The sequence below is a fragment of the Mustela nigripes genome, chromosome 3 (genome assembly GCF_022355385.1).
Source record: "Mustela nigripes isolate SB6536 chromosome 3, MUSNIG.SB6536, whole genome shotgun sequence".
Lineage (NCBI taxonomy): Eukaryota > Metazoa > Chordata > Mammalia > Carnivora > Mustelidae > Mustela > Mustela nigripes.
This window is the reverse complement of record NC_081559.1, coordinates 152057745-152084724: the sequence shown is the minus strand read 5'-3', so window position 1 is coordinate 152084724 and position 26980 is coordinate 152057745. Positions and strand designations below refer to the sequence as shown.

The window sequence follows — 26980 nt, the reverse complement described above, 5'->3', positions numbered from 1 at the left end:
GTGATAACCTGGGCTTATAGCTGGTATCGGGGGGGGGGGGGACAGTTTGTGGGACTGAGACTTTAACCTGTGGAAGCCACCACTCTCTCCAAGTAGAAAGAGTCAGAATTGAATTAAATTATAAGACACCCAGCTGGTGTCACAGAGAATTGCTTGGTGTAAGGAAAAACCTCCACATATTTGGTGACCATAAGTGAAGTGTTCTCTGTGTTAAAGGAGAGATACAGGGAAGAAACACAGCATAGGAAAGAACTTGGTTTTATCCTACACAGAAGGAGGAAAACTGACTTTCTCATAAACAGATGGCTTATCTCTTCTTCACAATGTGTGAGACCTCAGCTGCGAAGATGAGAAGGCTGGGCTGACTTGATGCTTATGACTAGAATCATCGGAAAGCTTGTTCACTCATGTCTGGCTGTCTACTGAGACCTCAGCTACCTCAGCTGGAGCTCTCCAAGTAACACCGTGGCTTTTAAGAGCAAGTGTCCCAAGAGGACCAGGCAGAAGCTATATTGTCTTTTAAGACCTAGCTAGAAAGTCCTAGGGTGACACCCACTCAGATTCCTGAGGAGGGAATATAAACACTCAATGGGTGGAGTGTCAAAAGTCAAAGCCACATTGTAAATAGACCATGTGGGGTAAGAGATGTTGTTATGGCTATCTTTGCAAAATATAATCTACCACAACTCCTCTGTTCCTATTTGTCTGTTACTACAGACTTTTATTTATGGTTCTCTCGTCAGCCATGCCACAATGTTGACAACATTAAGTCAGCAATCAGGTAAAACCCCTGCATTGTTTCAGAAAAGCTAGCCATTCCCTTTTCATCTCATACGTACTTTTAAACAGAGGCTCTGTGTTAATCAATATTAAATTTAATTATCATTCCGTAAGTATTTATTGAGAATCTTTCATTCACCAAATATCCCATAGACAATAGGGAGAGGGTGAATGCAATAAAGAAAAATTGTTTCTTAAGAAATTCGCAGGGGAGCCTGGGTGGCACAGGGGGTTAAAGCCTCTGCCTTTGGCTTGGGTCATGGTCCCAGGGTCCTGGGATTGAGCCCCACATTAGGCTTTCTGCTCAGCCGATAGCCTGCTTCCTCCTCTCTCTCTGCCTGCCTCTCTGCCTACTTGTCATCTCTGTCAAATAAATAAATAAATCTTCAAAAAAAAAAAGAAAGAAATTTGCAATCTAGGGAAATACAAGTAAGTTAGGGATTTTAAAAATAGGTGATACAAACTTCTATTAGCTTGTTGAATTGTCAGTCACTGATAGGATACAATTTATTTTCAGGATATTGTGTCATGAAACAATTTAATGGCCTGCTAGATTCCAAACAGACACACCATGCCACTGGTATTCCCCGATCTACCAGTCTGATGACCTCGAAAAGAAGGAAATGAAGCAATTGAGATAACTTGTGCTTCATGAGTTCATGCTGACTTGGAGTGATCACTGCTTCCTTTTTTCTCTTTATTTTCTTATTTTAAATATTTGAATGATCTCAAACATCTTCCTAAATGTTTAGTAACTCTCTGTACTTAATTTCTTTTTATAGATCAGAAGCCTCCAGAATGTCTCTGAAGATCTCAAACATGTTTATTTTAGCATTTTATTCTGTGTTCTATATTGTGTTTTCCCAGAGGTTATTTTTGCTCATTGGGTTCAGGGCTTTTCTTCTCATATTCTTGGTTGGTTGATGATTCTTAGTTGTTCGGGTCATATTTGTAAATGAGATCTCAATTTGAACATTATTGGTGGCTGGAGTCAGTAAGAATTCTTGTTTGCCTGGCCGGAAGCTCAAGTTTAAAGTAAAATCAGCTCTGACTCAGCGGTGGTGGGTTTTCCAATAAGATGTGAGTGTGGTCTGTTTTAAGGATATGCAGCTTGGGGCACCTGGGTGGCTCAGGCAGTTAAGTGACTGGCTCATGATACCAGCTCAGGTCATGATCTCAGGGTATGGGTCCAAGCCTCGTATCCAGCTCTTTGCTCAATGGGGAGACTGCTTGAGATTCTCTCTCCCTCTTCCCCTCCCCCACCTCTGTCTCACTCTCTCTCTCTCTCAAATAAATAAATGCTAAAAGAAAAAAGAATATGCAGCTTTCCTTTGCTGCAAGGTCCTAATTCTCTGGAGTTGATGTTCATTTGGAGAGAATTTCACCTGAAAAGTGACTATGTACAGCCTGGGGCAGATCTCAGAATCAGCATTAGGTGGCACAAGGACCAGCTCTGCCTTAACTAGTTAAGTTAAGCCCTCCCCCAGGCCAGGGCTCACTTCTTCCAGCTAGCTTCTGCTTATTGTCATTGTAAGGCAGAATTCTTGTGGGAAAACTTTTTTTTATTAAGTTTTTAATTTTAATTCCGGTGTAGTTAACATATGTTATTATGTTAGTCTCAGGTATACAAAAGAGTGATTCAACAATTCTATACGGTACTCAGTGCTCATCAAGAAAAGTGTGCTTGTCAATCCCTATCACCCATTTCACCCATCCCCCTAACCACTTCCCTTCTGGTAACCATCAGTTTGCTCTCCAAAGTTAAGAGTCTGTTTCTTGGTTTGTCTCACTTCCTTTTTCCGCCCCCCTTTGTTCGTTTGTTTTGTTTCTTAAATTCCACATATGAGTGAAATCATTGTATTTCTCTTTCTCTGACTTATTTTGCTTAGCGTTGTACTCTAGCTCCATCCATGTCGTTGCAAATGGCAAGATTTTACTCTTTTTTTATTGCTACATCATATTCCCTTGTACATATATAACACTTCTTCTTTATCCATTTGTCTATTGTTGGACGCTTGGGATGCTTCTATAATTTGGCTATTGTAAATAATTGTGCAATAAACATAGGAGTGCATGTCTCCCTTTGAGTTAGTGATTTTGTATTTGGGGTTAATACTTAGTAGTATGATTCCTGGATCATGGGGTAGTTCTATTCCATTTTTTTTTTTAAGATTTTATTTATTTATTTGACAGAGAGAGACAGCGAGAGAGGGAACACAAGGGAAGTAGGAGAGGGTGAAGCAGGCTTCCCACCAAGCAGCGAGTCCAGTGCAGGGCTCCATCCCAGGATTCTGGGATAATGACCGGAGTCGAAGGCAGCTGTTTAATGACTGAGCCACCCAGGCGCCCCAGTAGTTCTATTTCTAACTTTCTGAGGAAACTCCATACTTGTTGATTCTTGTGGTTTTGATTTTAGCCATTCTGACAGGCATGAGATGATATTTAGTTTTAGGTTTGATTTGCATTTCCTTGTTGCTCATTAATGTTGAACATCTTTTCATGTGTCTGTTGACCATCTGCATGTCTCTTTGGAGAAATATCTGTTCCTGTCTTCTGCCGATTTTTTAATTGGATTATTTGTTTTTGGGGGGTGTTGAGTTGTATATACATTTGGGTGTTGGACTCTTTATAGGTTTTGGATGCTAACCCTTTCTTAGATATGTCGTTTGAAAATACCTTCTTTCATTCAGTAGCCTGCCTTTAATTTTGTTGATTTTTTCCTTTGCTGTGCAGAAAGTTTTTATCTTGATGTAGCCCCAATAATTTATTTTTGCCTCTATTTCCCTTATCTCAGGAGACATATCTTTAAAAATTTTTTTTTTTTTTTGCTGTGTTCAATGCCACAGATATTACAGCCCGTGTTCTCTTCTAGGATTTTTATGGTTTCAGGTGTCAAACTTAGGTCTTCAAGGGAAAACTTGTTTTTTTAAAGTTTAATGGTCTCGATTTGTGGATGACCAGCTCTGTTTCATTTCAGCATCTATATATTCCAGAAATTTCTTATGTTCTGATGGACTATTAGTCACCCGCTTCTGAATTTTCTAAAACTTATTTAGAAATATTTTGATTTAACTTTACTCTTCTGACATTTCTTTGGGATTTGGGAACAGAGGTAAATGCATGTGTATAGTCATCCAGCTTTGGCAGGAAGCTGCTGCACCCCACCCCCAACCCCGCCCTTAGATCCTTAGAAAGTTCTACTGGGAATCACAGCAAACTCACCCTGCATGTGGTTTCTAAGAAGAGAGAATTTTTTTCTTTGTTCTTAAATTAGGGCATATCTATATCCAGCTCTCTTGCATCTCAACCATTTTTTGCAATTTTTCAAAGATTACTGACAGCAGTCCTTTGCTGACACTGACAATTCCTTTCAGTGCTTTGGAAACTATTTCACTTGAATATTGAAAAAATAGCTAAATGGTCTTATCATTCCTCACCTATCAGATACACCTCAGTTCCCTGTTAAATGTGTTTGGTTTATCCTTTCAAGGATTTGAAACTTTTCATTGAGTATCTTTTTCTTGATAGGAAAGAAGAGAGTCAGATGAAAGTTATGTATTCTACTTTTTTTTTGTCTTTACTATCTGTGACCTTTCTTTCTTTGTTTTCTTTTCTTTTCTTTCTTTTTTTTCTCTTCTCAAGTCTAACCTCATTTAAAGGTTCAGCATTTCTGGCATTATTCACAGAGGTCTGACCACAACTCAGAATTTGCTTTTGATTGCATACCTCTGCTGCTGTTTTTCGTACCTGTCCTTTTGAAGCCCGAGTGTTTGGCAGAACTCTAAGCACAATGTTAGTAGCTCAGGGGCATCAAGGTCAAGGGAGAAACTAAACATAAGAGAATAAGGAGTGAATCATTGGTGATGAAACAGAGGCAGTATGAATAGTGAATTCTGAAGAACTTGTTGGTGAAATATCTCCCATATAACAGCTCCTTCCCATCAGTCTCAGACCTGTGTTGTAATAACGGTTTTCCATAAGAAGACATGTCTGAATCATCTAGACCAGCAGACTTTTCACTCAATTATGCACACAGTGTTTGCAGGCTTTGTAACCTGCATGCTATTGTACCTCAATTTCCTTGCCATTCTCATAACAACTCTTTGAAAGGAAGGAGGAAGTTAGTAGCCAGGGGAGGAACTGGCTATTTTTAGGCACAGAAGAAGGTGCTGGGAAACTGGAGTAAGCACCCTCTTTCCCAGGCTCTTTTTCTATGACCCCTTCTTCCTCTCTTTGAAAGTTTTTCCTTAGCTTCATTAATCTAATACTCTCCTGATTTTCCTCTTACCTTTCTAGTCCTTCTGTCTCCTTTGCTGGTTCTACTTCCTTTCATGCATTAAAACTTGTAATTCTTTTGAAAAGGCAAAAGCTTGAAACATCCAAAATGATATTTTTTATGTAACTTATTTAACTCAGAATGTTATTTTTGCCGTGTGAGAAACATTTTACTTTTAGGTTATTCGACATAAAAGTTGAAATTGGAAAGAAAAGAAAAGCAACCAAAAGCCTGGTAGGTTAAAAATGTGCTGGGATAGTCCCTCTGAATTTGAGTCCCTCAAATGGCAGAAAAACTCTGCATTTACTAATTCATTTAAAATCTGCTTAAACCTATTTTTAATTGTATTTAAAAAAATTTTGCTACATTAAATTAGTGGATACAATTCAGTATAATAATAACCATTTGTAGATAAAACTAGGAAGTCTAATTGGAAATGCTAAGAACTACTTGGGTATGTGTAAAAAGTAGACCATTATCTCCCTGCCAAGTCTGTTTGTCCAAAAAGGGGACAGATCTGGGAGATCTAATATCCATATATATATAAACACTTTTTAATTTCATTTGAAATGAATGTTATTATTTATCTTCCAATGGGCCACTTAGCTAGTGGGTTAACTTTTTAGAGTATGTGGGGGGATGAGAGATAGGAACAATATGGGAGGAGGTGAGGGGAAGGCTTGGGCAGGCAGAAGTTGTAGCTACAACCAAGAAGTGTTCTCAAATCTTGATCAGTTCTTTTAAAAAAGTATGTTATTTTTTCATCAGGAAAAAGGAAAACAGTATAAATAATTTAGGGAACACCACATGAATACTTTAAAAAGAATTAGAACACATCCTTCTAATTGTAATTTAGTCTGTTTTTAGAATTAAAAATTATAATTTTTTTCTCATAATGAAAGCAGTCCATATTCATTTAATTTAGAAAATACAGACAAGCATGGAAGAAATCACACCTATGATCCTACTACCCAGAGATATACTTTGTATATTCTTCCATTCATTTTGTACCAAATGGTATCATAGTATACATCCCATTTGTAACTTATTTCTTTCACAGAGAAGTACTGTTACTATCTTTTTTGATAAGAGTATTTAAATGTGAATCTAAATCTATCAATATCTAAAACATAAAATTGGTAATCCTCAAAACTCTAGTTTCATTACCATGGAACTAATGAAACTTAACTTTCAAGGCTGTTTATACACACTGGCACAGGCTACAACTGTGTTCACACAATCATAACATGCTTTTGTAAAATTTGCAGAGGTAAGATATTAATTTTTTTTTTTTTAAAGACAGCCCTCCCAAATTTTATAAGAATCAGGTCTAACAAAACTTGTATCTGTCCTTGGTAGTCCTTTCCCTTCTCACTTTCATTCATTCAGCAAATATTTTTGAATATTTATTATGGGGTATATGCTGTTCTCGGTACTTGAGACACTTCAATGGACAAACCTGAAAAAGACTTGCTTTCCTGCAGCTAACTCTGCAGTGAGGGAGGTAGACAGTAAACGTAAGTAAATTGTGCCAAATGCTGTAAAATGATAAGTGCTGTGGAAAAACAGTAAAGAAGAGGATAAAGGGGATTAAGAATTTGACAGAGAGGGGCGCCTGGGTGGCTCAGTGGGTTAAGCTGCTGCCTTCGGCTCAGGTCATGATCTCAGGGTCCTGGGATCGAGTCCTGCATCGGGCTCTCTGCTCAGCAGGGAGCCTGCTTCCCTTCCTCTCTCTCTGCCTGCCTCTCTGCCTACTTGTGATCTCTCTCTGTCAAATAAATAAGTAAAATCTTAAAAAAAAAAAAAAGAATTTGACAAAGAGAGGAAGTCTGGTTAAAAAAGATGGGTTAGGAGGAGCAAGAGGGTGGAGGAGTAGGAGGCCTAAATTTTGCCTGGTCCCAGGAATCCAGATAGATAGTTATCAAACCATTCTGAACACCTACAAACTCAATAGAAAATCAAAGAGAAGAAGAGCAGGAATTCTAGGAACAGAAAGCTGACCACTTTTTGGAAGGTAGGGCATGCAGAGAAGTGAATCCGAAGCAATATACAGGAAGATAGACCACTGGAGAAAGAGCCAGCTCCCAGCAAGTGGTAGAGCAGTGGAGCACAAAATTGGAATTTCTATAAGTCTGCTCCACTGAGGGTCATCACTCCAGAGGCCAAGCAGAGGGTGGAGCCCTCACAGGGACAGGGTAGTCTCAGGACCTGAGGAGTCACAGAAAGACCGGGGGGAATCTGACTGCAGCAGAGCTCCCAGGTATTGGAGCAAGGAAGCTGGCTGCAGAGATGGAGCTGAGGAGGGGGTTTTCAGCTCGGGTTACTTTAAATTGTGATCTGAGGCACAGTCGGACCACTGCTCCTTGAGCAGGGACCCTATAGGTGGCAGATCCGGGAAGATCCTCTCCTCCCTCCTCTGGGAGGAGCAGAGCAGGAGTGAACTGCAGGCATCTGCTGGGTTTGGAGACTCCAAACAGGGCTGTGTATCAGAGATAGAAGCATTGGGTCACAGGCTGGGTGAGCTTGGAGTGTGGCTGGAGACCAGGGAGACGGGAGAGATTGACTGCTTTTCTCTGCAGGTGCACTGAGTGGGGAGCCGAGCTCTCAGCTCCTATGGACTGGAGATTGGGAGGCCGCCATTTTCATTCCCGTCCTCCAAAACTCTGTGGAAAGCATTCAGGGAACAAAAGCTACCAAGAGCAAAACAGAGCAGATTACTTAGCCTGCCCCTGGCAAGGGCGGTGAATTCCACCTCTGGCAAAGACATTTGAGAATCATTGCAACAGACCTGGCCCCCAAAAGATCAGCAAGGACATCCAGCCAAGACCAAGTTCACTAATCAATGAGAACTGTGGAACTCCAGAGCTAGAGGGCGGCAACACAGAATTCATGGCTTTTCCCCCATGATTCTTTAGTCTATCAAAGTTACAGTTTTTTAAATTTTATTTTTCTTATTCAGTTAAAAAAATTTCCTCTTTCTATTTTAATCTTTTTAAATGATTTTATCTTGTCATTACATTTAAAAAAATCTTTTAAAATTTTCATTGTCATACTCATATTCTAGCCCTTCATTATATTTAACCTTATTTTTATGTATACATATAGGTTTTTTTCTTTAAAATTTTGGGTTACAGTTTCTTCTAACAGCTCAAAATATACTCTAAATCTAGCCCATGGCTTTGTTCTAGTCTCCAGCCTGATCACATTCTTTCCTCTTTTTTTTCTTTCCTTTTTCAATCAATTTCTTGTCTTATCAATTCCTTTTTTAGAATCTTTTAAAAAAGATTTTATTTATTTATTTGACAGAGAGAAAGAGAGAGATCACAAGTAGGCAGAAAGGCAGAGAGAGGGAAGAAGCAGGCTCCCTGCCAAGCAGAGAGCCCAATGTGGGACTTGATCCCAGGACCCTGAGATCATGACCTCAGCCAAAGACAGAGGCCCAACCCATTGAGCTACCCAGGCGCCCTAGAATCTTTTTTAACTTTCATCTTTACAGTCATATTCTATCCCTTCATCGTTTTTACCCTTATTTGTGTGTGTGTGTGTATATATAAATACCTACATATATATATATATATATATATATATATATATATGAAGTTTTTCTTACTTCAAAATTTTTGGAGGTAGTCTCTTCTAACAGACCAAAATACACCCAAATCAAGTGTGTGGCTCTATTCTATTCACCAGTCTAGTATATATATATGTATATATACATATATATTTTTTTTTTCCTTCCCCCCCTCCTTTCTTCTATCCCCACAGTTTTGGATCTCTTCATATTTGGTTAGTGTATATATTTCTGGGGTTGTTGCTACCCTTTTTGTATTTTGTTCTCTCATTAATCTACTCTTATCTGGATAAAATGACAAGGTGGAAAAACACACCTCAAAAAAAAAAAAATAAAAAGACAAGGGACAGTACCGATGGCTAGGGACCTAATCAATACAGACATTAGTAAGATGTCAGAGCTAGAGTTCAGAATGATGATTATTAAGGTGCTAGCTGGGCTTGAAAAAAACATGGAAGATACTAGAGAAACCCTTTCTGGAGAAATAAAATCCCTTTCTGGAGAAATAAAAGAACTAAAATCTAACCAACTTGCAATCAAAAAAGCTATTAATGAGGTGCAATAAAAAATGGAGACTCTTACTGCTAATATAAATGAGGCAGAATAGAGAATTATTGATATAGAAAACCAAATGACAGAGATTAAAGAAGCTGAGCAAAAGGAAGACAAAAAACTACTGGACCATGAGGGAGAATTTGAGAGATAAGTGATACTATAAGATGAAACAAAATTAGAACAATTGGGATCACAGAAGAAGAAGGAGAGAAAGGGGCAGAAGGTATATTGGAGCACATTATAGTAGAGAATTTCCCTAATATGGCAAAGGGAACAAGCATCAAAATCCAGGAGGCACAGAGAACGCCCCTCAAAATCAATAAAAATAGGTCCACACCCCATATCTAATACAAGTCTCAGTGATAAAGAGAAAATCCTCAAAGTAGCTCAGGATAAGAGGTCTGTAAAACACAAAGGTAGAACTATTAGATTGGCAGCAGACCTATCCACCGAGACCTGGCCAGCCAGAAAGAACTGGTATGATATATTCAGAGAACTAAATGAGAAGAATACACAACCAAGAATACCATATCCAGCTATGCTGTCATTGAAAATTGAAGGAGAGGTAAAAAGCTTCCAGGACAAACAAAACTAAAAGAATCTGCAAACACCAAACCAGCCCTACAGGAAATATTGAAAGGGGTCCTTTAAGAAAAGGGAGTGCCTAAAAGTAACATAGACCAGAAAGGAACAGAGACAATATACAGTAACAGTCACCTTACAGGCAATACAATGGCACTGAATTCATATCTTTCAATAGTTACCCTGAATGTAAATAGGCCAAATGCCCCAATCAAAAGACAAAGGGTATCAGAATGGAAAAAAACAAAAACAAAAAAACAAAACAAAAACCACAAGACTCAGACTCAGTGGTGCCTGGGTGGCTCAGTGGGTTAAAGCCTCTGCTTTCGGCTCAGGTCATGATCGAGCCTCGCATTGGGCTCTCTGCTCATCAGGGAGCCTGCATCCTCCTCCTTTCTCTCTGTCTGCCTCTCCACCTACTTGTGATCTCTGTCTGTCAAATTAAAATCTTTAAAAAAAAAAGCCAAAAAAAAAAAAAAAAACCCAACAAAACAAGACTCATTGATATGCTGTCTGCAAGAAACTCATTTTATACCCAAAGATACTACCAGATTGAAAGTGAGGGGGTGGAAAACAATTTACCATGCTAATGGACATCAAAAGAAAGCTGGGATGGCAATCCTTATATCAGATAAATTAGATTTTAATCCAGGGAATAATAAGAGATGAGGAAGGACACTATATCATACTTCAAGGTCTGTCCAACAAGAAGATCTAACAATTTTAAATATCTATGCCCCAAAAATGGGAGCAGCCAATTATATAAGCCAATTAGTAATGAAATCATAGAAACACATTGACAATAATACAATAATAATAGGGCGCTTTAGCACCCCCCTCACTGAAATGGATAGATCATCTAAGCAAAAGATCAACAAGGAAATAAAGGCTTTAAATGATATACTAGGGGTGCCTGAGTGGCTCAGTGGGTTAAAGCCTCTGCCTTCAGCTCAGGACATGATCCCAGCATCCTGGTATCGAGCCACACATTGGCTTCTCTGCTCAGCAGGGAGCCTGCTTCCTCCCCCCTCTCTCTTTGCCTACTTGTGATCTCTGTCTGTCAAATAAATAAATTCTTAAAAAAAAAATAAATGACACACTGGACCAGATGGACATCACAGAACAATTCAGAACATTCCATTCCAAAGCAACAAAATACACATTCTTCTCTAGTGCACATGGAACATTCTCCAGAATAGATCACATCCTGGGTCACAAATCAGGTCTCAATTGGTACCGAAAGATTGGGATCATTCTGTGCATGTTTTTAGATCACAATGCTTTGAAACTAGAACTCAACCACCAGAGGAAAGTTGGAAAGAACTCAAATACATGGAGGCTAAAGAGCATCCTAGTAAAGAATGAATGGGTAACCAGGAAGTTAAAGAAAAATTTAAAAATTCATGGAAACAAAAGAAAATGAAAACACAACTCTTCAAAACCTTTGGGACACAGCAAAAGCGGTCCTAAAATGAAAGTATAGAGCAATACAAGACTTTCTCAATAAACAAGAAAGGTCTCAAATACACAACCTAACCCTACACCTAAAGGAGCTAGAGAAACAACAGCAAAGAAAGCCTAAACCCCGCAGGAGAAGAGAAATAGTAGTGATCAGAGCAGAAATCAATGAAATAGAAACCAAAAGAACAGCAGAATATATCAATGAAATTAGGAGATGGGTTCTTTGAAAGAATTACTAAGATTGATAAACCCCTGGCCAGACTTATCAAAAAGAAAAGAGAAAGGACCCAAAACAATAAAATCATGAATGAAAGAGGAGAGATCACAACCAACACCAAAGACATGCAAACAATTATAAGAACATATTATGAACAACTATATGCCAGCAAATTAGACAGTCTGGAAGAATGGATTCATTCCTAGAGACATATAAACTACCAAAACCAGACCAGGAAGAAATAGAAAACCTGAACAGCCCCATAACCCATAAGGAAATTGAAGCAGTCATCAAAAATCTCCCAAAAAACAAGAACTCAGGGCCAGAAGCCTTCCCAGGGGAATTCTACCAAACATTTAAAAAATAATACCTATTCTCCTGAAACTTTCCCAAAAAATAGAAATGGAAGGAAAACTGCCAAACTCATTTTATGAGTCAGGCATTAACCTTGATTGCAAAACCAGACAAGGGCCCCACCATAAAGGAGAATTACTGACAAATATCCTTGATGAACATGAACGCAAAAATTCTCACCAAAATACTAGACAATGTGATCCAACAGTACATTAAAAGAATTATTCACCACGACCAAGTGGGATTTATTCCTGGGCTGCAAGTTTGGTTCAACATCCACAAATCAACCAATGTGATACAATACATTAATAGAAAAAAAGAATAGGAACCATATGATACAATAGATGCTGAAAAAGCATTTGGCAAAGTCCAGCATCCTTTCTTGATCAAAACTCTTCATAGTGTAGGGATAAAGGGTACATACCTCAATATCACAAAAGCCATCATGAAAAACCCACAGGGAATATCATTCTCAATAGTGAAAAAATGAGAGCTTTCCCTCTAAAGTCAGGAACGTGGCAGGGCTGTTCAGTATCACTACTGTTATTCAACATAGTTCTAGAAGTCCTAGCCTCAGCAATCTGACAACAAAAAGAAATAAAAGGCATCTGAATTGGCAAAGAAGTCAAACTCTCACTCTTTGCAGATGAAATGATACTTTATGTGGAAAAGCCAAAAGACTCCACTCCAAAACTGTTAGAACTCATACAGGAATTCAGTAAAGTGGCGGGATATAAAATCAATGCACTGAAATCCGTTTCACTTCTATATACCAACAGCAAGACAGAAGAAAGTGGAATTAAAGGGCCATTCCCATTTATAATTGCACCCAAAACCATAAGATACCTAGGAAGAAACCTAAGCAAAGAGGCAAAGAATCTGTACTCAGAAAATATAAAGTACTCATGAAAGCAATTGAGGAAGACACAAAGAAATGAAAAAACGTTTAATGCTCATGGATTGGAAGAACAAATATTGTGAAAATGTCTATGCTACCTAAAGCAAACGACACATTTAATGCACTCCCTATCAAAATACCTTTTTTTTTTTTTTAAAAAAAAATGGGACAAAGAATCTTAAAATTTATATGGAACTAGAAAAGACCCCAAATAGCCAGAGGAATGTTGAAAAAGGAAACCAAAGTTGGCGGCATCACAATTCCAGACTTGAAGCTTTATTACAAAGCTGTCATCATCAAAACAGTATGGTACTGGCACAAAAACAGACACATAGATCAACGGAAGAGAATAGAGAGCCCCAAAATAGACCCTCAACTCTATGGTCAAGTAATCTTTGACAAAGCAGGAAAGATGTCCAGTGGGAAAAAGAGAGTCTGTTCAACAAGTGGTTTTGGGAAAATTGGACAGCCACATGCAGAAGAATGACACTGGATCACTTCCTTATACCATATACAAAAATGTATTCAAAATGGATTAAAGACCTCAATGTGTGACAGGAATCCATCAAAATCCTTGAGAAGAACACAGGGAGCAATCTCTTGGACCTCAGCTTCAGCAACTTCTTCCTAGAAATATCATCAAAGGCAAGGGAAGCAAGGGAAAAAATGAACTATTGGAACTTCATCAAGATCAAAAGCTTTTGCACAACAAAGGAAACAGTCAACAAAACCAAAAGGCAACTGACACAATGGGAGAAGATATTTGCAAATGACATATCAGATAAAGGGCTAGTATCCAAAATCTATAAGAACTTATCAAATTCAACACCCAAAGAACAAATAATCCAATCAAGAAATGACCAGAGGACATGAACAGACATTTCTGCAAAGAAGACATAAAATGGCCACCAGACACATGAAAAAGTGCTCAATATCACCTGGCATCAGGGAAATACAAATTAAAACCCCAGTGTGATACTACCTCACACCAGTCAGAATGGCTATAATTAACCGGTCAGGAAACAACAGATGTTGGCAAGGTTGTGGAGAAAGGGGAACCCTTCCACACTCTGGGTGGGAATGCAAGCTGGTGTAGCCACTCTGGAAAACAGCATAGAAGTTCCTCAAAAAGTTGAATATAGAGCTACCCTATGACCCAGCAATTGCACTATTAGGTATTTACCCTAAAGATACAAATGTAGTGATATGAAGGGGCATGTGACCTGAATGTTTATAGCACAATGTACACATAGCCAAACTATGGAAAAAACCTAGAGGTCCATCAACAGATGAATGGATAAAGAATATATATATATATGTATGTGTGTGTGTATACATCTGTATGTATATACATACATACATACACACATACACAGTGGAATACTATGCAGCCATCAAAAGCCCCAAATCTTGCCATTTACAACAATGTGGATGGAACTGGAAGGTATTATGCTAAGCAAAATAAGTTAATTGGAGAAAGACAATTATCATATGATCTCTCTGATATGAGGAATTTGAAAGTGAGGGCAGGGAGTCATAGGGGAAAGGAGGGTAAAATGAAAGGGAGGGTAAAATGAAACAAGATGGGGATATGGATTTAGACAAGCCATAAGAGACTCTTAATCTCAGGAAACAAACTCTGGGTTGCTGGGGGGTGAGGCAGGGGAGGAACAGGGTTGCTGGGGTATGGACATTGGGGAGGGCATGTGCTATCGTGAGTGCTATGAATTGTGTAAGACTGATGATTCCCAGACCTGTACCCCTGAAACAAATAATATATTATATGTTAATTAAACAAAAAAGATAGGTTAAGCCTCATAGAGAAGATTTTAAAAAATTTTTTTTATAAACATATAATGTATTTTTATCCCCAGGGGTACAGGTCTGTGAATCGCCAGGTTTACGCACAACACGGCACTCACCATAGCACATACCCTCTCCAATGTCCATAACCCCACCTGCCTCTCCCATGTCCATAACCCCACCCGCCTCTCCCAACAACCCCGCCCCCGCAATCCTCAGTTTGTTTTGTGAGATTAAGAGACACTTATGGTTTGTCTCCCTCCCGATCCCATCTTGTTTCATTTATGAGAAGAAGATATTTGTGCCAAGACATTGAACCCATTTTTTTTCAAGAACATTTGCACATCCTTCTAATTACATTAGCTATACAAGAAACTTGAGTTCTTCCTAATGAAAAACTACTTTCAAACTGTATAACTTAATAGGCTATATGAATATAAATCCTGAAATTCTTTGCTTGTTATAGATAAAAGTTTTTGTTTTACAGTTAATTAATGTGATGAATAAAATAGCATTATGGGGTCAAGATATACAAACTTACAGTCATAAAATAAATACATCATGGGGATGTAATATACATTGAAGAAAAATCTCCTTGACGTACTCTTGGTTTACTTAGAAAAGTAAGGAAATGTGACAAAGCATCTGTCATTCATTTCTGTTTAAGTGTTCAAGTTCCTCATCTTAAAGAATTTGCTGTATAACAGCTAACCCTCAGGTTGGATGACTCATGAAGGTTGTTTAGAATGATTTTTAAAAATGCACTGGAATTGTCATAAAAATTTCTACTTTTCCTCATAGCCTTTTTATTTCGTCATCTTTCTCTTTCTACTCATATATACATGCAGGTTTTTCTCTTCCTACTGTCTGTACAGAAAGAGGAAAAGTTGAGAGCAAGTTCAAAGAGATACCTAAGTGGAAATTTCAAAATTGATATAAATCAAGAATAGATCATTGAAGTGGAAACCAGTGGAACAATGTTATTATTGTTTATATTCAGGAAATATCGGCAAAAAAAAAAAAATACCTGACCCTGTGGACTAAACTGTGAGCTACTGAATAAGCAATATTTTTGTGGGCACTGGACTTCTGTTAACTTTACTTTATGATTATAAAATTGCTTATTAACGTTCTTTTTTTTGTTGAAGATTTTATTTATTTATTTGACAGAGAGAGATCACAAGTAGGCATAGAGGCAGGCAGAGAGAGAGGAGGAAGCAGGCTCCCTGCTGAGCAGATTGCCCCATGCAGGACTCGATCCCAGGACCCTGAGATCATGACCTGAGCTGAAGGCAGTGGCTTAACCCACTGAGCCACCCAGGTGCCCTATTAATGTTCTTTTAATGAACTCCTTAAGATCAATAGTTATATCCTTGATATAGGTAGGCATCCTTGTTTTAACAGGAACTTGTGAAGCACATGAGCAGCTTGTTACACTGTCACTTTGACTATAAGAAGCAGCCCACACTTCCCTCCTGTATCAATATTGACATCTGTAAACGAGACTAATAGTACATACAAAATAATAAGTGATTAGTCCTGTGAGTTAGGCATGTGGAAATTATTTATTGTTTTTCCCCATTCTAGTTGTTAGTCAGAGTTTGCTTACCTGAATAAATCACAACTAAAATGTGTATTCTGTTTCATGTGATAAAAAGAATGTTTCAGGCACAGTGTCATGGGTTAACTCTCCCAATACTTCTGTTAGAAAAGCAAGATCATCCCCATTTTAATGATGAATGAAGTCATTCCCTGGGAGGATAAGCAAGCAGTGGAAAGAGGATTCAAACTCATCATCCTGACACCACTTTTCTACAGGCTTTTTCTGCAATGCTTTCTTCCTTCTCTCCTTTTCAAAGCTTTGTGTCCTTCCTCACAACACTTCTTACTTCTAGTTCTGAGCCAAAGCACTTACACAAATACATTCACAGACACTTGCTTACCCATAATGGGTTATTTTCAATGTCTTCTTTTGAGTATCCCCAAAGCTGAAGGAAAATGTTGCTTCTGATCAACCTTTTCTATGTCACATGGCCTTTCCTCTCCCTTTAACCTTAAGTAAGCCCACAAACATATTTATAGCACTGAAGGTCATTCTTTTCTTCACTTCTGTTTCTCCTTCCTATTTCCTATGGTCTCTTCTGGCATTGGAGAAACACTGGAGAGCATATCCTTACAGACACACTCTTTTTTTTTTTTTTTTAGTATGACTTTTTAAAAAAAATTGATCGTAAAAAGCACATGATATAAAATTCACCTTCTTAATCATTTTTAAGTATACAGTATCTTTACTATGTTCACATTGTTGTGTAACGGATCTCTAAGAGTTTTATCTTACAAACCTGAAGTCCTAGACCCACTGAACAACTCCCCATTTCACCTTCCCACCCCAGTCTCTGGAAACTACCCTTCTACTTTCTGTTTTCATAATTTTGACTACTCTAGACATCTCATATATGTGTGATCATACAAAATTAAGGTTGTTTTTTTTTTTTTGGTGACTGGATGAACCTCAGGGTTCATCTGTGTCACAGCATGTGATAGAATTTCCTTCTTTCTAAAGGCTATAGTATTCCATTGTATATATTTACATTTTCTTTATTCATCTATCAATGGGCATTTGGCTCCTTCCACCTCTTGGCTATTGTGAATGCAATGAATATGGGTATGTAAATATCACTTTTGCATCCTGCTTTAAGTTCTTTTACACTAGAAGCAGGATTGCTAGATCATATGACAATTCTAATATTTCGTTTTTTGAGGACCCTCCTTTGTCAATACTTGCTATTTTCTATTTATTTATTTATTTGATAGTGGCTATCCTAATGGCTCATTGTGATTTGTTTTCCATTTCTCTAATAATATGTAAGTATGCACTACTTTTTTTTAAATTTAAAATGTTTTGTTTTTATAATTAAGTACATACTATGTGCTTGGTATGCTGTTAAATGCCTTGCATACAATAGCTCATCACTTTTAACAACCATCCTATGGCCTAGTGGTATCCTTACTTTGTGTATGAGGGAACTAAGAATCGGAGTTTGACTAATTTTCCTAAGGACAGAGAACTGCTAAATGGTGAAGTCAGTATTCAAAACCAGGTCTGATACTGAAGCTCACATTTCTTTCTTTCTTTCTTTTTTTGTTAAGGCTCTGTACAGCAAAGGAAATTATTATTATTTTTAAAGATTTTATTTATTTACTTGACAGAGAGAGAGATCACAAGCAGGCAGAGAGGCAGGCAGAGAGAGAGGGGGAAGCAGGCTCCCTGCAGAACAGAGAGCCTGATGTGGGGCTCAATCCCCGGACCCTGAGATCATGACCTGAGCTGAAGGCAGAGGCTTTAACCCACTGAGCCACCCAGGTGCCCCTGAAGCTCACATTTCTAACAGCTGAGTTACTCCCTGCTTTTTGCCTTATCCATTATTCCCCAAGGCAATTCTTGGTGATGAACACAGTTCTACACAAAGGAAAGGGAAAGTAACGTTTATTAAGTGCCTGATTTGTGCTAGACACTGCTAAATGCTTTTAGATGCATACATGTGAGTGTATTTTGGAGGGAAGTGAAAGAGGGAAGTCCTAGCATTTTACACATACAAACTTCTATTTCATTTGCATGGGTGTCATTACAAGTCACAGGATGCAATGGAAAGAGTGTTGAGTTTGTATTTTTTACTATAATACATTGAAGACCATTTTTTACTATTGAATGTATTCTCAAGAAATATGTAGGAATTCAAGATAAATTCCAATTCCAATTAAGGAGTTGATTTTATCCCCTAGAGAAGGAATATTGCCAGGAAGAGTATACACAAGCAATAAATTACAGGAAAGAAGTCTTTTTTTTTTTTTAAATTTTATTTATTTATTTATTTATTTATTTATTTATTTATTTATTTAATTTTATTTATTTATCAGAGAGAGATAGGGGGAGAGAGCAAGCACAGGCAGACAGAATGGCAGGCAGAGGCAGAGGGAGAAGCAGGCTCCCTGCTGAGCAAGGAGCCCGATGTGGGACTCGATCCCAGGACGCTGGGATCATGACCTGAGCCGAAGGCAGCTGCTTAACCAACTGAGCCACCCAGGCGTCCCTATTTATTTATTTTTGAGAGAGAGAGAGCCCACAAGTTGGGGGAGGGGCAGAAGGAAAGAAGCAGGGTCCTCACTGAGCAGGGAGACTGCATGGGAGTCAATCCTAGGGCTCTGGGATCATGACATGAGCTGAAGGAAGGTGCTTAACCGACTGAGCCACCCAGGTACCCATGGAGGAAGAGTCTTAACTACAGATAAAAGAAAACAAAAATATATGTTATAAAATATAAACAAAAATATATGAGTATATAAATATAGGAACTACCAATTGGCCTATCCTCTCTAACACTTCCTTTTAATTTCACAAGTCCTATTTTCCTGGTGTAAGTTGCCTACATCTGTTGCCATGTTGTCTCCCATATTCTACTCTACCCCATGGCTGCACCTCATGTTAGAAATAAAAACAGTGGGTCAAGAATTATAGTATTAATTTTGCTAACATAGTGACAAATTCAGAGCCATCTTTGACATTAGAGATGACCCTGAACACAAGAAATTTGAGTCACAGGAATACATGACTCTTGATTGCCCATGGTAATCTCTAACATTTTAACCCAACCTTCATTTAGTCATGAAAAGCATCAAGAGAATGGAAAACTAAAATTATTTTATCTGTGCCTTACATTTAAGAAACATATTAACTCTCAATGCCAATTTTCTGGATTGAAATGCTTCGGGATGTATTACTGCACTATTTCAAATTGGTAACACCATCATAAACAAAAATATCTTTAGGTAAAAAAGCACAAATCTTCTAATAAACTTATGAAGGAAGAGATAAAAATATCTCTTGGTATTTATAATATTCATTGAGTGCTGCCAACATTACAGGAATCAATAAGCTAGCTAGTTTTTTAGCCAAATGTGATCACCATAGCCTGTATCACTAATGCATGGGGGCATTGTAGTACACTCAGTAATATATTTTGTATCACAGCCTTGAGCGTAAGTTCATGAGCCAGGAACAGTATGCCATATACCTCAACTTTTCTAAATTTTAGAATAGCTGCATTGAAATCAAACTATCGAGTAAAATGCAGCTCATAGATATCCTATCTCATCATCTGGAATCACAGCCATCTGTGAAAAGCCTACCCAGATTTATTGCTGCATTTCGACAACCCATCGCATCTGTTCTCTTTATCAGAGTTCTTTTACTCCTTTTGCTTTCTTTACTTCTTCTGATTATTTCCTTCTTTCATCTCTATTAATAGTTCAACATCTCTTTAAAAAGATTTATTTATTTATTTACTTACTTTCTTAGTAAGTTATTTGAAGAGGTGGGGTGGGGTAGAGGGAGAGAGTCTTAAGCAGACTCCATGCCAGGAGCAAAGCATGACTGGCAGCCAATATCACGACCCTGAGATTACGACCTAAGCCAAAACCAAGTTGGATGCTTAACCTACAGACCCACCCAGGCACCCCAATAGTTCAACATATCTTAATTGTCCCTGAATAAAACTTCATTACCTCTCTTCTGAAGAAAAAGTGGCTTATGATGGTAAATAAGAATATAATTCAAGGAGTGCCTGGGTGGCTCAGTGGGTTAAGCCTCTGCCTTCAGCTCAGGTCATGATCTCAGGGTCCTGGGATCGAGCCTCACTTTGGGCTCTCTGCTCAGCAGGGAGCCTGCTTCCTTTCTCTCTCTGCCTGCCTCTTTGCCTACTTGTGATCTCTCTCTCTCTCTCTCTCTGTCAAATAAATAAATAAATAATCTTAAAAAAAGAATATAATTCAAGAAAACAAATGAAAACCACAGCTTTGCTAAGTGATTAGTACTTTATTTCTTATTGTTTAGTTTTAGTTCTTAATTTTTATGTATTACTCACCAGCAAGATTGTATAGTAAGCCTGGCAAAGCACTTCATAACACAGCAGCAGGTTCTGTTAATTATTTCAATGAGGAGATACAAAAGTTAAATCTAAAATGTAATGTAATAAATAAATAAAATCTTAAAAAAAAGTAATGTGTTTTGCAAAGAAGGTAATAGTTTTTGAGAGTCAATGACTTTCACATGAATATTTTTAATGAGGCATTTCAATAAAATTTTTAGAAATGAATTTCAGTTAACAAAAAATTGCTCCTATGACATAGAAATGGTGCTATTGATATTTCTAGTTAATAAATGAGAAAACAGAAGTTTAGTAAAGTTAATGGATATACCAAAGCTCATATGGTTTATAAGCAACTACATGTGATTTGGCTATATGAATAAGGATGTCATATTCCAAAGTCCAACATATCATACTACTAATGCTATTTTTAAAAAAAGATTATTAATTAATTAATTAATTTGACAGACAGAGATCACAAGTAGGCAGAGAAGCAGGCAGAGAGAGGGGGGAAGCAGGCTCCCTGCCGAGCAGAAAGCCCGATGCGGAGCTCGATCACAACACCCTGGGATTATGACCTGAGCTGAGGCAGTGGCCTTAATCCCCTGAGCCACCCAGGCGCCCCTAATGTTATATTTTATTATGTTATTTTCATTTAAATATTTTGTTATACAAATATTTCTCAGTTTTATATAAATATCATTTTTGTTATCCATATAGTTGTCCACCAAGTTAATGGATATTTTCTCTTGTATGTTTTTGGTCTTGTAGATAAAGATATAGTTGACATTGTCACACATATATTTTCATTTTTGTTAAATTTTAATCTCAGAATAAATTCCTAGATATTTAGGTATTGGGTAAAGAATGATTTTTTTTCAAGGGGCGCCTGCATGGTTTAGTTGATAGAGCTTGTGGCTCTTGATTTCAGGGTCATGAGTTTGAGGCCCATGTTGGGCATGGAATCTACTTCAAAAAATTAAGAAAAAAGTTTTTTTTTTTTTCAAAGATTCTCTCTGCTTTTCTGGGGTTTATTTTAAAAATTTAATAAGAAATCATATAAATAATGCATTAATATATACTAGTTAAAAATTCTCAAGAAATTTAGTAAGGCATTCCTAGATAGTATATATTTTACTCACTCTGATTGGCCTTGGTCTTTCAAGCTGTTACATACATTAATCCTATAATTGAGAGTCTGACATAGAGCCAGTAGCTGAAGGAATGATGATGAGTTGGAAAATGTCTTCCACCAGAAGATACATCATAGCTACCATGCCTTACCAACACAAAGAATGAGTAGTGTTATACAGATAAAATTTGAATTCATTGGTATATATTTGCAATGAATATAGTCATGCTTGCCATATTAAGATCCTTTCTTAAGAAACTTTTATAAGGTAGTTACTCATGGATTATTATTTATGTCTTATCAACTCAGACTTTAAGTTTTCTTTTTATTTTTCATTTTAGAGAAGGAAGCATGAGGGGAGGGGCAGAGGAAGAGGAAGAAAGAGAATCTTAAGCAGGCTCCATGCCCAGTGCAGAGCCACATGCGGGGCTTGATCTCAGAACCCTGAGATCATGACCTGACCCGAAACCAAGAGTCCAATGCTTAACTAAGTGAGCCACCCAGTCACCCCCAGCCTTTAAAGTTTTCTCCTCTGGAAAACCCTACCCAGAAAAACCCTTTAAAATAATATCATTTCTTTTGATCATGAGTACTCCTCAGCTTACTCACCCTCGTGACAGTGATTCATTCCTTTATTCAACAGATGATTGCCAAGTCTTCTAGATGCTGAGGATAGAGTACTAAGAAACAGAAAGGTTTCGTTTTCCACAGAGCTTCTATAAGATTTCTTCTTCTATAACAATTCTATAATTGTTGGAGAAAGCAGATAATACAAAGCAAACAGACATTTTAGTTTTATTCAATACTATGGGATTATATGTAAAACAGGGAGATGGGACAGAGATAGTCTTGGGCAATGAGTTGGGGAAAGATGGCTTCTATCTCAAGATGCTAATGAAAGACTTCTCAAAGTATTTGAGGTAAGACCTGAAAGTTAAGGGATAAGCAGGTCAGGAAACAATAAATACAAATGCCCTGGAGAAGCAAAAAGATTTGCCCAGTAAAACAGAAAAAAAAAAGCCAGAGGGACTGAAATATATTGGATGTGGCAGGAAATGCGTTTGTAGAAATTCTCAGGGCTGATCACATTGGGTATTGTAGGTCATGCTAAGGAATTTGGATTTTATTTTGTTTACAAGGGGAACCTGCCTTTGAAGGAGAACCAAATGATGTGTTTCATTGTTTTAAAAGACCATCTGGCTGCCCAATGTCTTGTTTCAAGCCAATCTCTACCCCATCTTGTGAAGACATCTAGTGTGTAGCACACAGTAAGCACTGAAAAACTAAGTGCAAGTTATCCATTTTATGTTCAGTATCTTCTTCTTATATAATCTCTTTTTTGACTATCCCTTTTTCTCCTGTTTCCCTAACCACAGGGAAATTTCCAATTCATGACAACTCAGTTAAAGCATTACTTACTGTTTCTGGGAGCCTTCCTATCTTCAGACTCGACATCTTGTTTATCTCTGCTCAGTCTCTGGCCCAGGCTCTTACTTAGGTGCCTCATAGAACAGGAATCTTCCTAAGGTGCTGTTGTTCTTTGGGACTCAGCAAGACATGGGCCCCTGCCTTCCTTATCTTAAAGCTGGGTAGAGATCTCAGCATTCTCATGTAAATGAATATAGAAAATGAGTGGGACAAGGAAAGAATTCTTGACAGTAACAGTTTCTATAAGATGCACATCAGATTTACTTACTTTGAAGAGCAGGGAACAGTATGAACACTCCATCGATCCTGCTTAAACGGCAGGGAAGGTGCCTTTCAATTGGGCCCACATACAAGAGCCTGAAAAAATGGATGTGAAGCATGAGAGGTGTTAGCTGTCATCAGATGCTCTGCAAACACAACAACTGATATTTCTTATGTAAATATGTAAGGCAAGAAAAAGAGAGATATTCAGATGGCACACATATTGAGGTACTTTTTTTTCTTCTGAAAAATCAAAGACCACACAGAAACCAGACAGTAGAACTGGAAATCCCCTTGTATTTACCTTTTTTTTTTTTTTTCTTTCCAAGTTGCTGATTAGGAGTAAGAAAAAGGATGGAAAAGAGCAGATAGGACCAAGTACTGTTTACTGAGATTTAATGCAACCCCTCAATAAGACAACCAAGAGAAAATGAAAAATGGGAGCCAAATCCTATCTTGCATGGACAGAAGCAGAGCTCAGTCATTACTAGCTAGAGGAAGTATGGCAAGGTGGAAAAGACATTAAGACTGGATTCTGATAGTCCTGAGCTCTACTGTTTACTCATATGACCTTGGATAAATCTGTTAGGTCACTTTGAATGTGCTGGTTTACTCAATCTGAAGATAAGGATAATGTTACCCTTGATAGCAACAATTTCACAAGTTTGTTATAGAAAATGAGGTAAGATTAGGAAAACTAATTTGTTATTATCATTTTAATAAAAATACCCAAGACTCAAATGATGGTGGGAACTGCTTCATCCTTCCTAATCATCTAAATTAGAAACATTTTCCCAAAATCTCCTTCCAGCACAGCTCCGGCCTAATCTCCTCTTTTCTCTTTGCAATTACTTTGCTGAGCAGCTTTGTGAGGGCCCATCATTATTCTAGCCAGCTGTGGGGTGGCCAAGCAAGGTGGCCAAATAAGGCATCTGATTTTAAGGACACTGGGTAGGTGGTGTGTATTAGCATTGATTTTTTACAGCTTGTTTTGCTGTGTTCATCAGTTGGCTCTTCTCCCTGTGGATTCATTCACTCAGCAGTTTTCCACATTTTCACTTTGTTTTGCAATTATCCTGACTGACAACTATTTGCAGTATGTGATGTTACTAAACAGTTTTCATGCAAACCCTGCTTTCCCACATCCTGGAAAAGATTGACTCTTTCAGAGTCCATTTAAAATGGGCCACATTTATGCATTAACTAGAGAAAGACAAACATGACCAAACAGAATCTCTATTTTAACATTTGAAATCCCTGAAATAGATTTATGGTAAAAACAAGACTAAGAGATAATCAAAAGGCTTGGCTATTGTTCATTAGTGACACAAAACACAAGAAGTTATTGATTTTCCTTAGCTGAGCTTTGAAAACACAAATAACCCACCGTGCATTTGATTTTCTTACCTGGATGCTATAATGATTGATGAGTTCAGTTCACTGACACAAGCATGACAACTGTAATAGGAGTCTCTGAATGTGGCTTAGGGCCTTATTACCAAATATGTCTGGGAGGCAGGGAGGGAATAAGAAAAGAAAGTTATTAGTAAAAGAAAACTCATTATTGAGAATCTAGTTCATTTTTAGTGCTGATCTCAGGATATAGAGATTTGGAATGAAATGGACCCGATACTAAATAAACTGATGATCCCTATTGTTCATGTAGAGAAGTATCAGTGGACTGTAAGTTAGCCAGTTAAAACCTAAAAGAAAAAGAGTATCCACATCATACATGTTTACAAACAGTTCTCTAGATTCTGCTCCCCACAATTATCTAGTGCTGAATTGATAAAGGCATACTAGGCCAAACTCTACTCTCACGTGGGTCCTCATAATTTTCTTCTCTATTTTTTTCTAGATTTTATAGGAAATTGGGATATCTATAAAAATGCAGCAGTTTGGGAATCAGATTTAGGGGTATCTAAACTAGAGTTTTTTCAAAGGTAGAAATAAAAGGTTAAAAAATAAAAATAGTGAAACAAGACTGTATGTTAGTTATTGTAGACAAAATCAATTCCGCATACAAGTCTTAGCAGCCAACCTCCTCACATGAATTTGATATAGATGCAGTCTTAGCTCTTCGGGCAGGGAATTGGATAATTTAACTCAGGCCCTTGGAAACCATTCAGGTCACCAAAATGGTGACGTAACCATGGCTGGAAAATTCCTGTCTCAGCTCTGGTGACTACCTTGGCTACAAGCAGATTTGGCAGGGAGATCCCATGCCTGTTTTTGTGGGTCCACAATAAGTTGCCATAGAAGCTTCTTCAAGGCTGGTAGAGGAGACAGCCTCTTTCTTCTAGACCTTTTTTTAAAGGGTTCACCTCATTAAGCCAGACCCACGTGGGTCAGTCTCCCTTTTGATCTCAGGGTCCTGGGATCGGGCTCTGTGCTCAGCTTGGAGTCTGCTTATCCCTCTTCATCTGTTCCTCCCTCTGCTTGCGCGCGCTCTCTCTCTTAGATGAATAAATAAAATCTTAAAAAAAAAAAAAAGAAAGAAAAAGAAGAAGAAAAAGGTGAAAACAACTCTCAGAGGACAGCAGCATGAAATGGGGACTTCAGACATACTACTGCAAGGAAGAGAATTCTGGCAATAACCTATTTGAGCAAGGAAATGGATTTGCTTCTAGAGTCTCTAAAAAGGAATGCAGCCCTGCCTACATCTAGATTTTAGCCCTGTGAGCTCTGTATCAGGTGTCTTACACATAAACATAAAATACATCCACACATAAAATCATAAAGTCTATTTTCTGCCATAGTGTGCTATGCCGAATATATCAACGTGGTCATATCTTTTAAAAAATATGTTGACAGACAACCAGAAACTGCAAATAGATATGTATAAGGTAGTACTATTTATGAAATGACACAACTGTGGAAATATTCATATGTTGTAGAATTTTCTTAAAATATGCATGAGGCAATTCATGTTTATATCAGGACAGTTATTTATTCTGGGAAGAAAAAGGTGATGAGAGTAAGATGGAAGAATGAAGCTTTAGTTCATTTTATACTGTTTTATTTCTTTAAAAAGAAGTCTGAAACAAAGATAGCACCTAGAATGTGTGGGATATGGAGTCCTTGTTATATTCTATACATTTGAAATATTTCATGGATTTGAAAAGCGGCAAGTTTTCTGGGAGGAACTAACATATTTAAGGAATGACCAACTGGAAGAAGTGGCAGAAGGTGAGAGAAGTGGTCCTTGTCAGGTCCACGGAGGCATTTCTTGGGTGGAAGAGTATTCAGGTCTAAAGCCTTGATTATGGTATCTCTGTTGGGGAAATAACCAGATACCCCTTATTCTGTCTTCTTTTGTTTACCATTTATGTTTCAGTGCAGATCTCACTAGTGGGAGAAAACACATTTTTCACAAAATCATGGAGGCCCAACAACAGTTCTATATCTCCTCCTTAGAGAATAACATGGTACTGCATTCTGATTTTATTTATCAGTCTTAGAATCTGTGTGTATCACTTTGATGGAGGGATCCACTCTCAGCTTAATGCCAAGGCCCATCTCTGATTTTATATATCTGAAGGCAGAACCTGAATTTAGATAAGGGAATGCCAGAACATCTGCCATGTATCTTGGGAAACAGCCAACTGGCCTTCTCCTGGCTATCCTGTCAGTTCAACTTGTGTCTGTTTCTTTCTAATTTCCACATCATGTTTGGAACAGATTTTCCAGCTCCTAAGGCCTGACTATTTTTGGTAGACATGTATATTTTGGATAGTT

General features: G+C 37.8%; 1 long non-coding RNA gene across 2 annotated transcripts; it reads right to left on the bottom strand.

Moving 5' to 3' along the window:
* Positions 1-13236: 13236 nt before the first annotated feature.
* On the bottom strand, positions 13237-24719 carry LOC132013192 (uncharacterized). 2 transcript variants are annotated; one of them, XR_009402910.1, is made up of 6 exons: positions 24650-24719; positions 23250-23338; positions 22973-23159; positions 22163-22297; positions 20419-20472; positions 13237-13321 (listed from the first exon to the last, which is right to left on the bottom strand). It is a non-coding gene; the product is annotated as an uncharacterized LOC132013192 (long non-coding RNA). The 2 variants fall into 2 exon arrangements; XR_009402909.1 differs by lacking the exon at positions 13237-13321 and adding an exon at positions 18503-18777.
* Positions 24720-26980: the final 2261 nt, after the last annotated feature.